General features: G+C 42.2%; 1 long non-coding RNA gene across 1 annotated transcript in view; it reads left to right on the top strand.

Moving 5' to 3' along the window:
- The window catches only part of LOC103399569 (uncharacterized), a 71,837-nt gene that overhangs the window by 15,870 nt on the left and 45,034 nt on the right, over positions 1-10,933 (top strand). Inside the window, exon 2 of the long non-coding RNA XR_523654.3 lies at positions 9,604-9,914. This is a non-coding gene — a long non-coding RNA (uncharacterized LOC103399569). The remainder of the gene's footprint in view (positions 1-9,603; positions 9,915-10,933) is intronic.

The following is a 10,933-nucleotide window of genomic DNA, read 5'->3' as shown; positions in this document are numbered from 1 at the left end:
GCGTGTCATGGGGTCAATACAATACCTCTAGACCCTGTCTTTTTGTCCCTGTCCACACATTAACAACTCACTCTGTCCCCACTCATTTTCTTATACATTAGCGCCTGGACGGACGAGCGACTGAAGGACACCGAAGAGGGAGGAAAGTGAGGGAGGAGGGGAAGGGGGGGTGAGGGAGGCTTTTCTATTAAAGGATTGGTCTGGCAGCAGATGCTGGCATTGTTCGGGTTCGGGAGCCCAGAAATATTTGGAATTTGGTGCTGATGACGGGAAGATGAGCAGAAGTCGTCTAGTCTTCACTTCAGGGCTGAGAGACGACGAGGCCAGGACTGAATGATTGGATGAGGGAGAGAGAGAGATTTTCAGGCTCTGGTTTTTCACTTGTTCCCTTTATGACAGAATTATCTTACTCCAAATAACGCGACCCAAACCCTGACGGACTACACCGACCACAGCTGTGTACGTTGTAGAGATCAGGATATGGTTTTATGTTTAATCGACTGCAGACGATTAATGGTTTCAGCCCAAATATTCTGTAGGGATGAAACTTCATGCTCAGCCAATGACTGTTGATATTGCAAGAAAAGTTTTTTTTGTATTTTTTTTCATTTGTTTATCCAAAACAAATTCCTCCCAGTTCTTTAATTTCTCCTTCAGTGACACAAATGAAGGTTTAAATCCCAGCAGTGCCACAGCCTATATCTATGTATAGATAGATTTGATTGTTAAAAAAACAAACTCAGTATATTGTCCTGCCTATAGTATTGCAGTATATCACACTGTATTGATGTGTTGCCCCTGTATCGTGATACGTATCGTATCGTATCGCCAGTTTCTTGCCGATACACAACCCTAAAGTTCTGTGAGTTTCAAGGCAGATCGATGCTCACAGAAGAAAACAAACCCAGAGCAGTGAGAAGGTGTTCAGGCTCTGAGAGCCTCCACAGCAGCATGTGTCACATTCTGTGAAGTTCTGTTAGAGTGGCATCAACACTCACAGCTATTTTACATAGGATTACAGCGTGTTAACGTGTTAATTACAGTGTGAGTTCAAGCTGTTACGTCTGCCGCCTTTAATGTTCCACATTTGACTAATGTAACTTCATGACAGGCTGAAGCAGTGGGAAAAAAACAAGCAACTGGTTGTTACACCGGCTGACAGAATAATGAGGTTGTGTACGTGTGTGTGTGTGTGTGTGTGTGTATGTTTGTGTTTGTGGGTGTTACATGACAAACCGTGACAAACCGTGTGATCATTTGATTCTATTAGACGGCGTGTGTATCACGGAGCGACGGCGGCGCTAAATGCAGCAGATGTTAGCCATGGGAGGCTAAAACATGACAGCTTGGACACACACACACACACACACACACACACAGACCTTACACCCATACATAATGAGTGGAATGCAGCTATGTGATAATACAAGTCAACAGACTGAGTCTGAAGCCACTGTGGCTGTGTATCCTCTGGAGTAAACACACACACACACGTTCAGTCACAAACCTGAAGGTGACCGAGGTTCAGGAGGAGAGGAACACACGAGGAATAAAGAGATTAAGGTGACCGAGGTTCAGGAGGAGAGGATACAAATAAAACCACAGCTGAAAAAATAATACAGCTACCTCTTAAAAAAAATTAAATTTCACAATATTGTGCATTGGCACCATTTAAATATGAAAAAATAATTTAAAAAAAGTTGAGATTAAGTTGTTAAAATTCATTAGAATAAAGTCATAACATAAGAATAAGTCGTAAGGTTATGAGTGAAAAGTTTATTTCATAGGACTTATTTCTCATAAACTTCTGACTTTTTCCTCAAATGTAAGACTTTTCTCTGTGGTCCTAATATTCTGTAAGACTTTATTCTTCTTATTTTCATTTTTTTTATCCTCCGTCTGGATCTGTGGAACCTTTGTTCATCCACCTTCGGTCCCTCGATGATGTCAAGCAGCTGTCTGTCTCTAAAAGTTACAAATGTTCAGTTTCTCCTCTTTAACCTCCTGTTTCTTCCTCGCTCTCCTTGAACTCGTGGTAGTCCAGTTTGTTTTTCACAAAGCGCTGCAGCGATCTCTGTGGTTCTGGTGGTTCTGGCGTAGCTTTACGCCAAATGTTTCATTTACTAGATTAAAAGTCTGGCACAGAGAAGAATGTTTTTCTCACACGTGGCTCAGTTTCCTCGACCAAGGAGACTGAACCTGATGATGTCGTCCTTGTCCTGGTGTAATTTGGAGGAGGCCAACTCATGAATGCCATTGAATTTGTTCCACCGTATAAAAACGTAGCTTTTCCAGTTTGACCTGCGACTAAAACATCAGCAAATGAACTCGACAGCAGTGAATTGATTTATTTATTTATTTTTCTAGAATCTTTAGCTTTTTATGTAACTACTTAATGTTTCTACGTCTCTCTCTCGTACTCACACTCCCGCACACACAGCTCTGATTTATTTTCTCATGGATGTCAGTGTGTTTATGAGCTGGTTGTGAAATTCTACAGGTGCTGTTCAAACAGGACGGCGGGGGCGCTGTTTGTAAATAAAGGGGGTGGGGGGAGTGGGGGGGTGGATGGTCCGCGAATGTAAAGTCAGGGAGTTCTCTGATCGCAGTGTTTGAGTCTGTTCTGAAACACACACACACACACACACACACACACATTATCAGTGAGGTGCCAAGTTCCTCGGCCTGAAGATAAACACGCAGCATTTATGACTTTTCTTCATTTTACTGCTTTGTTGACTCTGTCACTGTGACTGCTGGAGTTCCTGGGCCCCGTGGAGACACTGAACAAGTCTGTGTGTGTGTGTGTGTGTGTGTGTGTGTGAGTAAAGTACATGAAGTTGCAGGCAAGCCAAACACTGCCTACTCTGTTTGTTGGCGCATGTTGGAATTTGACGTTGTATTGTGTCAAGTTTGAATCCACTTTCTGGTGTGGGATAGAGGAACATAAGGGTCGCGTCCCACTGGGATGTCCAGCATTGGACAGAATAGTTTGTCTCAGAGTATTTCAACACCCTGGTCAATTTATGATACATAAGGAAGTTAACGTTGTTCCCAGTGCAGTGGGAGGGTGTGGGAGGGTGGGCGACGTCTCGGTGCTGATTTAATGCAGGAATGTCTCCCCCCTTGTTTGACTTCAGTTGTAACCACCTGCTAAATAGACAAAAAAGGTGGAACAGAGCAAATCTCAAATATTTACGTGTGTGTAGTGAGTGTGTGTTTCTCAAGCTGATGCCCTGCCGTGAATATGGCGCCACACTGTGACGGTAAATAAGAGTGAGGAGAAGGTGAAGCTAATCCAGATTATTAAAAAAAAAACAAAAAATCTCCAGATCTTGTGTCTTTGTCCACAGATTGTTGAACTGAATGATTTTAACATGATTAGCTAATGCTAACTGACTCCTGCCAACTAGCATTAGCATGTCTGGCATTCACACGGTAAACCAGTGAAGTGGTGTGTGGGTCTGTGTGCCAAGGGAATGTCCTGGTATGTCACCAAAGCAGGTCCGTTCCCCTGCTGACCGTCCAGGTCTGATTCTGCCATGATCCTCTCCAGACCTGGATGAGGACCAGGACGGTTCTTCACTCATCTCTGAAGTCACTTTGTCAGATCAGCAGCCAACCAACCCTCAGAGTGGACCTCTGGTCTCTGGGTGTGTTTCATGGCCAAATCGGAATCTTTTTTTTTTTTTTCAAACTATCTAGCATTTTGAATGTTGTGCCAGTGAAGCTTCTGTTTTTACATTTTCTTGGCTCTTAACTCCATCTGTACACAGGACTCTTCAGGAACCGTTTCCTTCCTAATCATGGTGGTCATTGGTGTACGACTTCAGTAGCTCAAAAGTCTGTCTGCGTGTTTTCTGCTTTTATTTTCTCAGTCTGTGACTAAACAAGTCGATGTTTTGGTTTACATTTTAGAAAGAAAAAAAACTGTCCGGCATGCAGTCCAGATGCCTCTGAGCCAATGTCTAGTAAATCGTGAAGAGGGGAATCAAACCGTGGTCGTGCAATTTAAGGAAAATACTGTGTTCCAGCTGTGAGCTTCTACATTAGTTTGTGTTTGACAAAGACTGAATCATGTTAGTGGGTGAAAAAAACTACAATATTTTCATTGTTCTTTTATCTAAAAACTAAAACTAAAAAGTTCAGGTGTATTGATACATTTATCAACTTTCCCAACAGTTTGGTAAAAAAAGTAGTTCAATAAAAATAATAAAACAGATGAATCCTCCCGTGTACACACACACACTCACTCACACACGTCAGTGTATGTTTGCATGTGTGCAGGCGTGTGTGAAGGTATCATCCCGGCTCGGTAGCATCTAGCTAGCAGCTAAATGATCACTCTCTCCACACTTCATTAGCGGCGACGAGGTGAGCTGCTCATCTCCTCTTTGTTAGCTAGCGTTAAGCTGCAGTAATCCCAAACAAAGGGCCGGGCCCTCGCAGCAGCCTGTGCGGATTATACCGCTTTCTAGAAACATCCGCGGGAGAGAGATTCATTCTCATTCAAATTGGCCTGTAAACAAAACCAGCGGTGGCCAGGAGAGAGATGAGAGTATGACGGAGTGAGATGTGAAGCTTCTCATATGTGTACATGTGTATATCTGTGTGTGTGTGTGTGTGTGTGTTTTGCAGGTTGAATGAGTACGTGGGTAAGTTGAGGTTCGAGATTTAGTTTGGAGTTTGGATTAGAATTATATGACGTGTTTCTTATAGTTAGGGTTGGATGGTGGGGGGGGGGGGCAGAACACAGAACCCACTTTGGTTCTGCAGTGTATTTAAACAGTCAGTCAAACTTTGATGGTCATCCTTCCAGTTTCTCCGCTAATCTGACTTGATCGTTAATAACCGCTCGTCTGTCCTAATGAGGTCATATTTTCTAGACTGATCTGTGGATCAGAGCTGTGCTATAATGAGCCACCATGTGATCAGTCACATTAGGCGTCCTGTACAGCCTCTGATGCCCATCCTGTCCTGCCACTGATTGGTTCCCATTGGTTTTCTTAGCATTATTAGCTGTCAATCCAAAAGGCTAAGTTAGCTATTAGCCACACTGTCACGGTAATATGTTGTCGATTAGACATTTGGGAGATCAGGGTTCTAAATATGAGGTGGTTTAATTTACTGTATACTGTAACTCATTCCCAGTTATAATGAAATATAACAGCAGTAGTGTAACTCATTCCCAGTTATAATGAAATATAACTACACTGCAGTAGTGTAGTATTGCTTCCATTGAAATAACAGCCTAATCGTCTGTGTCTCCGTCTGACTACATATAGTAATTCAGCCCTTCATTCTACTTCACTTCAAATCATTTCAAATGTTGGGATTAGTGGTTGTCATATTCAGAGCCAGCTGATTGGATGTCACCAGGCTTCAGCTGGACAGATACCATCATGTTGGTGAACTCTTTCACCAAATGAACTCTTGGTGGAGACTGTGGACAGGAAAGGCTGGTGGTGCTGTGATTGACAGGCTACAAACGGACGGATGGATGGATGGATGATGGATGGATGGATGGATGGATGAGTAGATGGATGGTTGAACAAAAGGATGGAGGCAAAAATAAAAATAAGCCATAAACACAAATAAATCCAATAATAAAACCTTTAAATAAAAAATATGGATGATGATGATGATGATGATGATGATGATGATGATGATGATGATGACGATGATGATGCTGATATGTATCGATGATGACGATGATGATGATGCTGATATGTACGACTTCTGTGAAGTGTCAACATCTGAGAGCGTGTTTGATTGATGTTTGTTACTGAAGAAAATGACTGTTGACTAAATCAGAACGACGAGGAGCGCTGCTGTCTTCCACAGAGACCATCCAGGTGTTTCTAAAGAATGGAGTGGATTTTTTAAACCTTCCTTCCACCTTTATTGTAGAACTCCAGACTTGTTAAACAAAGTCAACAGTTATTGTAGAGCATAAGCCTGGGCGGCTTACAGCAGGGAAGCCGTGGGCAAACGTTGTGTATTTGCTGAGTTCAAACTGTTGATGTTGCATTCTTCAGTAATGAGATGCCATTGAGGAGTGCTGTTGTGTAAATATCTGACAGCTGTGTCTGCGCAGCTTTCTTCCTGCCTGCCTCCCGAACAAACGGCTGCAGGGACTGACCGGCGGCTATCACGTCTGCTGCCGGAGGTGGTCAGCATTTTAGTATCTTTTAAAGCCCTAATCCTCTGTCCTGCACTTTTCACAATCTGACCCTGTCCGCACTGCAGCGGATGAAGTGGCAAATGCTCTTATAGAAATTCATGTCCACTCTAACATTTTCAGGTCTTTATTAAAAAAGTTTAACCACACGAAAACTTAACGGACTATCGGGCAGTGCTGTGCCATCACCTGGTATGGTGGGACAGTCCAATCCTGGTTATACTGCTGCTACTTACTGTTCAAATAAGACATTCATTGCAACTCTGCACAGTTCTACTGCAGGATTTTTTTCTTTACACGTTTTCTGTTTAGGAAAGTGTTCCTAAATAGGGGTTCATTTTTGGGGTTTTTTTTTTTGCAAAACCAAATCAAATTCATTGTCATTTCTGGTGAACACAGTAAAAAAAATATAGACTTCACCTGGAACACAAACAACACAGTAACAAAAGTAGATGAAGGAAGTTCACACGGTGTCATTAGACTGATCTCATGTGTAAAAATATCTGAAAATAAAGGAAAAACCTCTGTGTTACTAAAGAAAATAATTTAACAGTAACATAAAAATCAAAGTCACAAGACTATGAACAAGTCGGAGAATCTTGTAGTATAGTACAGTATAGTATGTTAAAGTATAGTATAGTATAGAAGGCCCATGGTGTAGTTTTCACATCATATAATACTGTATAGTATTATATACCCTTTAATAAGTGAAGTATAAAATTGAACAAAAAGACAGTTATTAGTATTATAAGTAAACAAAACAACAATTAATAGCCAAAACTAACCACTAACTAGTAAACACTCATGTACTGTATGTATGAAGTACAGTGGACAGTAGAAGGTACTTGGATACTTGATACTTCTTATGGTTGGGGTTTTTTTTAATTCTGACTTAGATGTTGGTTTTTTTTTTTTTTTAATTCTGACTTAGATGTTTGGCTGAATGAAAGTGCATTCATGTGTGTGTGACAGTGTGATTGACAGCTGTCTGTCCAGTAGTCCTCACCCTGACTGTTTGCTGTGTCAGTATCACACACACACACACACACACACACACACACACACACACACAAAGAGAGGGAAACCACAAGGCCAAGCTGCGAGAAAACACACGAAACAGACGCAGCAAAAGTGTCCGTCCTCATGAATATGTAAATGCTCTGTGTGTGTGTGTGTGTGTGTGTGTTTGAATGGACAGTTTCAATGCAAAACACATTAGCATTCAGTGATGATGCTGGTTCTTTTCTAAAGGTTCTCATGGTGCCTTTGGACCCAACTACCCCCACCATCACCATCATATTCCCCAGCCTCTGTAGATGGGTTTATAATTAAAAGTGCTATGACTGTGGTGTAGACTTCATGCCACAGATTGATCCGATAAAAAGCCGTCCATATCTCTCTGCAGTCTATCCTCACTTACAGCACTGATTCTCTCTCTCTCTCTCTCTCTCTCTCTCTCTCATTCTCTGTCCCCGACCCTCACTTTTGGCCTCTTTTCGTCACAGAGTCTTAAAGTCTCCTTCATGTTTTTCCGTTCCGTGGACCTGACTCTGGTATAGGAAAAGTTTGTCATTTGTAATCACTAGAAAAGAAATAAAAGCAAAATAAAAAAAATCCTTTTAAATTTGGATCCATTGGATGAAGGTCAGGCTAAGGAAATATGAAGGATGTTGGAATGATGATGGAAAACTGGACGGTGTGATTGGTCAGCACTGTCCTAACGTCAGAGTGGTCAGTGTTGGTGTTAAAAAATGTTCTTTTTCTTTGTTGTTTTTGATACGTCATGCAGTTTTATTTTCCCAGAGTTTACATCATCCTAACTCTACATCCTCAGGTCATTCTCATATTTTGGCCACTCCCACCCACAGAGTGCTGATGGTTTGTTTTTTTTTATTTAAAGATTTCAGATATAAATCGTGGCCTCCTCCGTCCCACGGTGCTGTCCGTATGTGTCGGTGTGTATCCAACAGTCTGTGGACATAATGGTCAGAGGACCAAACCCATTCTCTGTGAAGTCATCTGTACCACGGCTGAGTTGAAATAGAATTCTTCCTCCTCAGCCCCCCTGCCCTCCATTATCCCCGTCTTTATCCTTCTCTACACTTTGCCCTTCTGCCAATAACCCGTATTCATGTCTCTCCTCCTCACCCATCATCCCCTCATCTGGTGCCCCTATCGTCTGCAGCTTCACACACACCCTCCACCCTCCTCACCCTGCTCCTCCTCCCAGCCCGTGATAGACAGGGTGTCCTCGCCTGGTAACGATCACTGACATCCAATATGTTTGGCTTGGGATCATCCCCTGTGTCCATTGTGCTCTCTGTTAAATGCTTTATTGATTAGCCATGAGTTAATTACAAATTACATCAACCGTGGTCGTACCCGGGCGGGTGGCGCTACAGGGCTGCAGGATGCATCCTTTAGGATTAGGAGTTGACACGTGTTGACTGCACCTGCACCTGCCAAGTTGTGCAACTCACCATGAGGAAGTAACACACACGCTGCATGCACGACTCCCATTAACAAGCATGAATTTATGACATTTCACAGTGCCTTATCAACGCCGCAGGGCCGGCAATCATTTCTCAGGACGATTGTGGTGAAAAGGCAGGAAAAGGAAACAGGAGGTTTCTGCAAAAGATATGCCCAGAATGGATCATTTTATCATGCACACAACTTGACTCACCTATGCAAAACCATGAGACTGTGCCAAATCCACAGTAGACCTTTGGAGGCTAATGTATTCTGGATTTAAGCCCCATTGTAAAAACCCATAAGGCGTCTGCACCTGACCTGCACTGCTGCTGCTGCTGCTGCTGCTGCTGCTGCTGCTGCCCTGAATTCTAGGATATCAATAATAATAATAATAATAGTAATAATAATAATAATAATGTTGAAATGCAAGTGCGATCACTTTTTTTCTCCCCTCTCTTTTCTTACCGTGTCACTTTCTCTTTGACATTGCCACGTACTGTGTGCAAAGGCCAAAAAAAAAAAAAAAAAAGGAGTGAAAAAAAAATCTTTATCAAATCCCCATTCTGGGGCTTTCAATAAGGCAGGCCATTACCTCACTGGCGCTTTTGTTCGGCCTATACAAGAGAGAACAAAATGGTTATTCAGGAGGACGCTTTAGATTTTTATTGTGGGCTCGCTGTTCACAAAGAGCAGCGTTATTGTATTAAAAAGAACCATCTGTGGCAGAAACAATGGCTTCAAATTATCTGTGAATACCCAGTGAACAAAATATAAAGCTTTCTCCTGCTCATTATGTGGGCTAAGCTAGGGGGTGGAAGATGGGAGAGAGGAGAGGCATAGACTTTGCTATAACTGACTTTTGTTGTTCTTGCTTGCATTCTTCTCCTTTTTAAATAGGCCCCCTTTTCACATTGTGTGTCGCCATAAACGGCTTTTTCTTGTTGCAGGACTCGCGGAGAGAAGACAGCGGAGCAGCAGACACACAGCGGAGCAGCCAGCCACTGCTCGCCGGCCGCGGCGCGTTCGGCTGCCGGCTGCGAGCAGCGCGGACTACCCGGGAGAGAGCGTGAAGAGGCGGACGACGTGCAGGGCGGACTGTGGCTTTTGGAGCGGGCGCACGGTGCTCCGAGTGCGGGCGGAATGAGGCGGGATCGCCCGATCGGGTGAAAGAGGACGAAGAGGACGAAGATGAGGATGAGGACGAGGAGCGCGTCTTGTTTTATTACAACATGAGGAAGACAACTCCCAAACTGGCGCAGTAAGTTGGAGCGCAGTGGAGAGAAGTGTGTGTGTGTGAGTGTGTGTGCGCGCGAGCACGCGAGTGTGTGTGTGTGTTTTGTGTTGGAATGACACCACATAGCATCGTGAGTTTGAACTGCACCCCCCCCTCTGACCCCCCCACTCATGAGCTTCTTATTCCTATGATTTATGAATTATTACCGTTTTTTATTTCTCTATATTAAACCTCAACACTCGAGGTCAAGTTTTATTACACTTTAAATATTTCACCTCATGTTAGTGTTTTTTTTTAGTATTTTTTAAAAGACAAAAAAGGATGGTTTTAAATGACGCACATTTTTGACATTTTTTCTGCTCGGTGTTTTGACTGATTATTGATTACAAGTTACTTTTAAAACACAATATTAATTTATTATATAGTTTTATGAACAAAGTCTAATTATTCTAGACAATTTAAAGGCTAAATATCTATCCGATTAATATGATTCTTGAAAAAATCCTTATTGCCCTGAGCCAAAAATGTTGGAATTGAAATAGAATTAAAAAATAAATATAAAATTGTAATGTATATATATATATGTGTGTGTAAACGCACACACATTTCTTATTTAATTCCGTGTTTATTTAAACACGTTTTTACTTACAACCATTTTAATAAGTGACTAATGTAATCGATTTTACATGCTTGTCTTGGCGGAGTCTGCAGCCAGTGGTACGGCCTCTAGTGGCAGCAACAGACAACTTTGTCCACTTGCATCTGAAATCTGTCTCTTTATTGACTCTTATCACTTTTACTTTATAATCAATGCTTTTATACATACGCAATTCAATTTCACCGCAACTAAAGTCATGCTTTAAATGACCCAGCCAAATTAATTTTGTTGCATTAACTTTTTCCATAAAACATAAATATACTGCTCCCCCAGTCTCTCCTCCAAAAAAAAAAAAGAAGAAGAAGTCCTTGTATTTTGATATCACAGTGCACTGCGCTCTGTTCTCTATATATTTAAGTGCGTCCATCCCATGCTGCTGTAGTGG

This window comes from Cynoglossus semilaevis, chromosome 2, assembly GCF_000523025.1.
Source record: "Cynoglossus semilaevis isolate Cse_v1.0 chromosome 2, Cse_v1.0, whole genome shotgun sequence".
NCBI classification, from domain to species: domain Eukaryota; kingdom Metazoa; phylum Chordata; class Actinopteri; order Pleuronectiformes; family Cynoglossidae; genus Cynoglossus; species Cynoglossus semilaevis.
The sequence above is the reverse complement of the archived record's forward strand: the minus strand, read 5'-3'. Positions and strand labels throughout refer to the sequence as shown.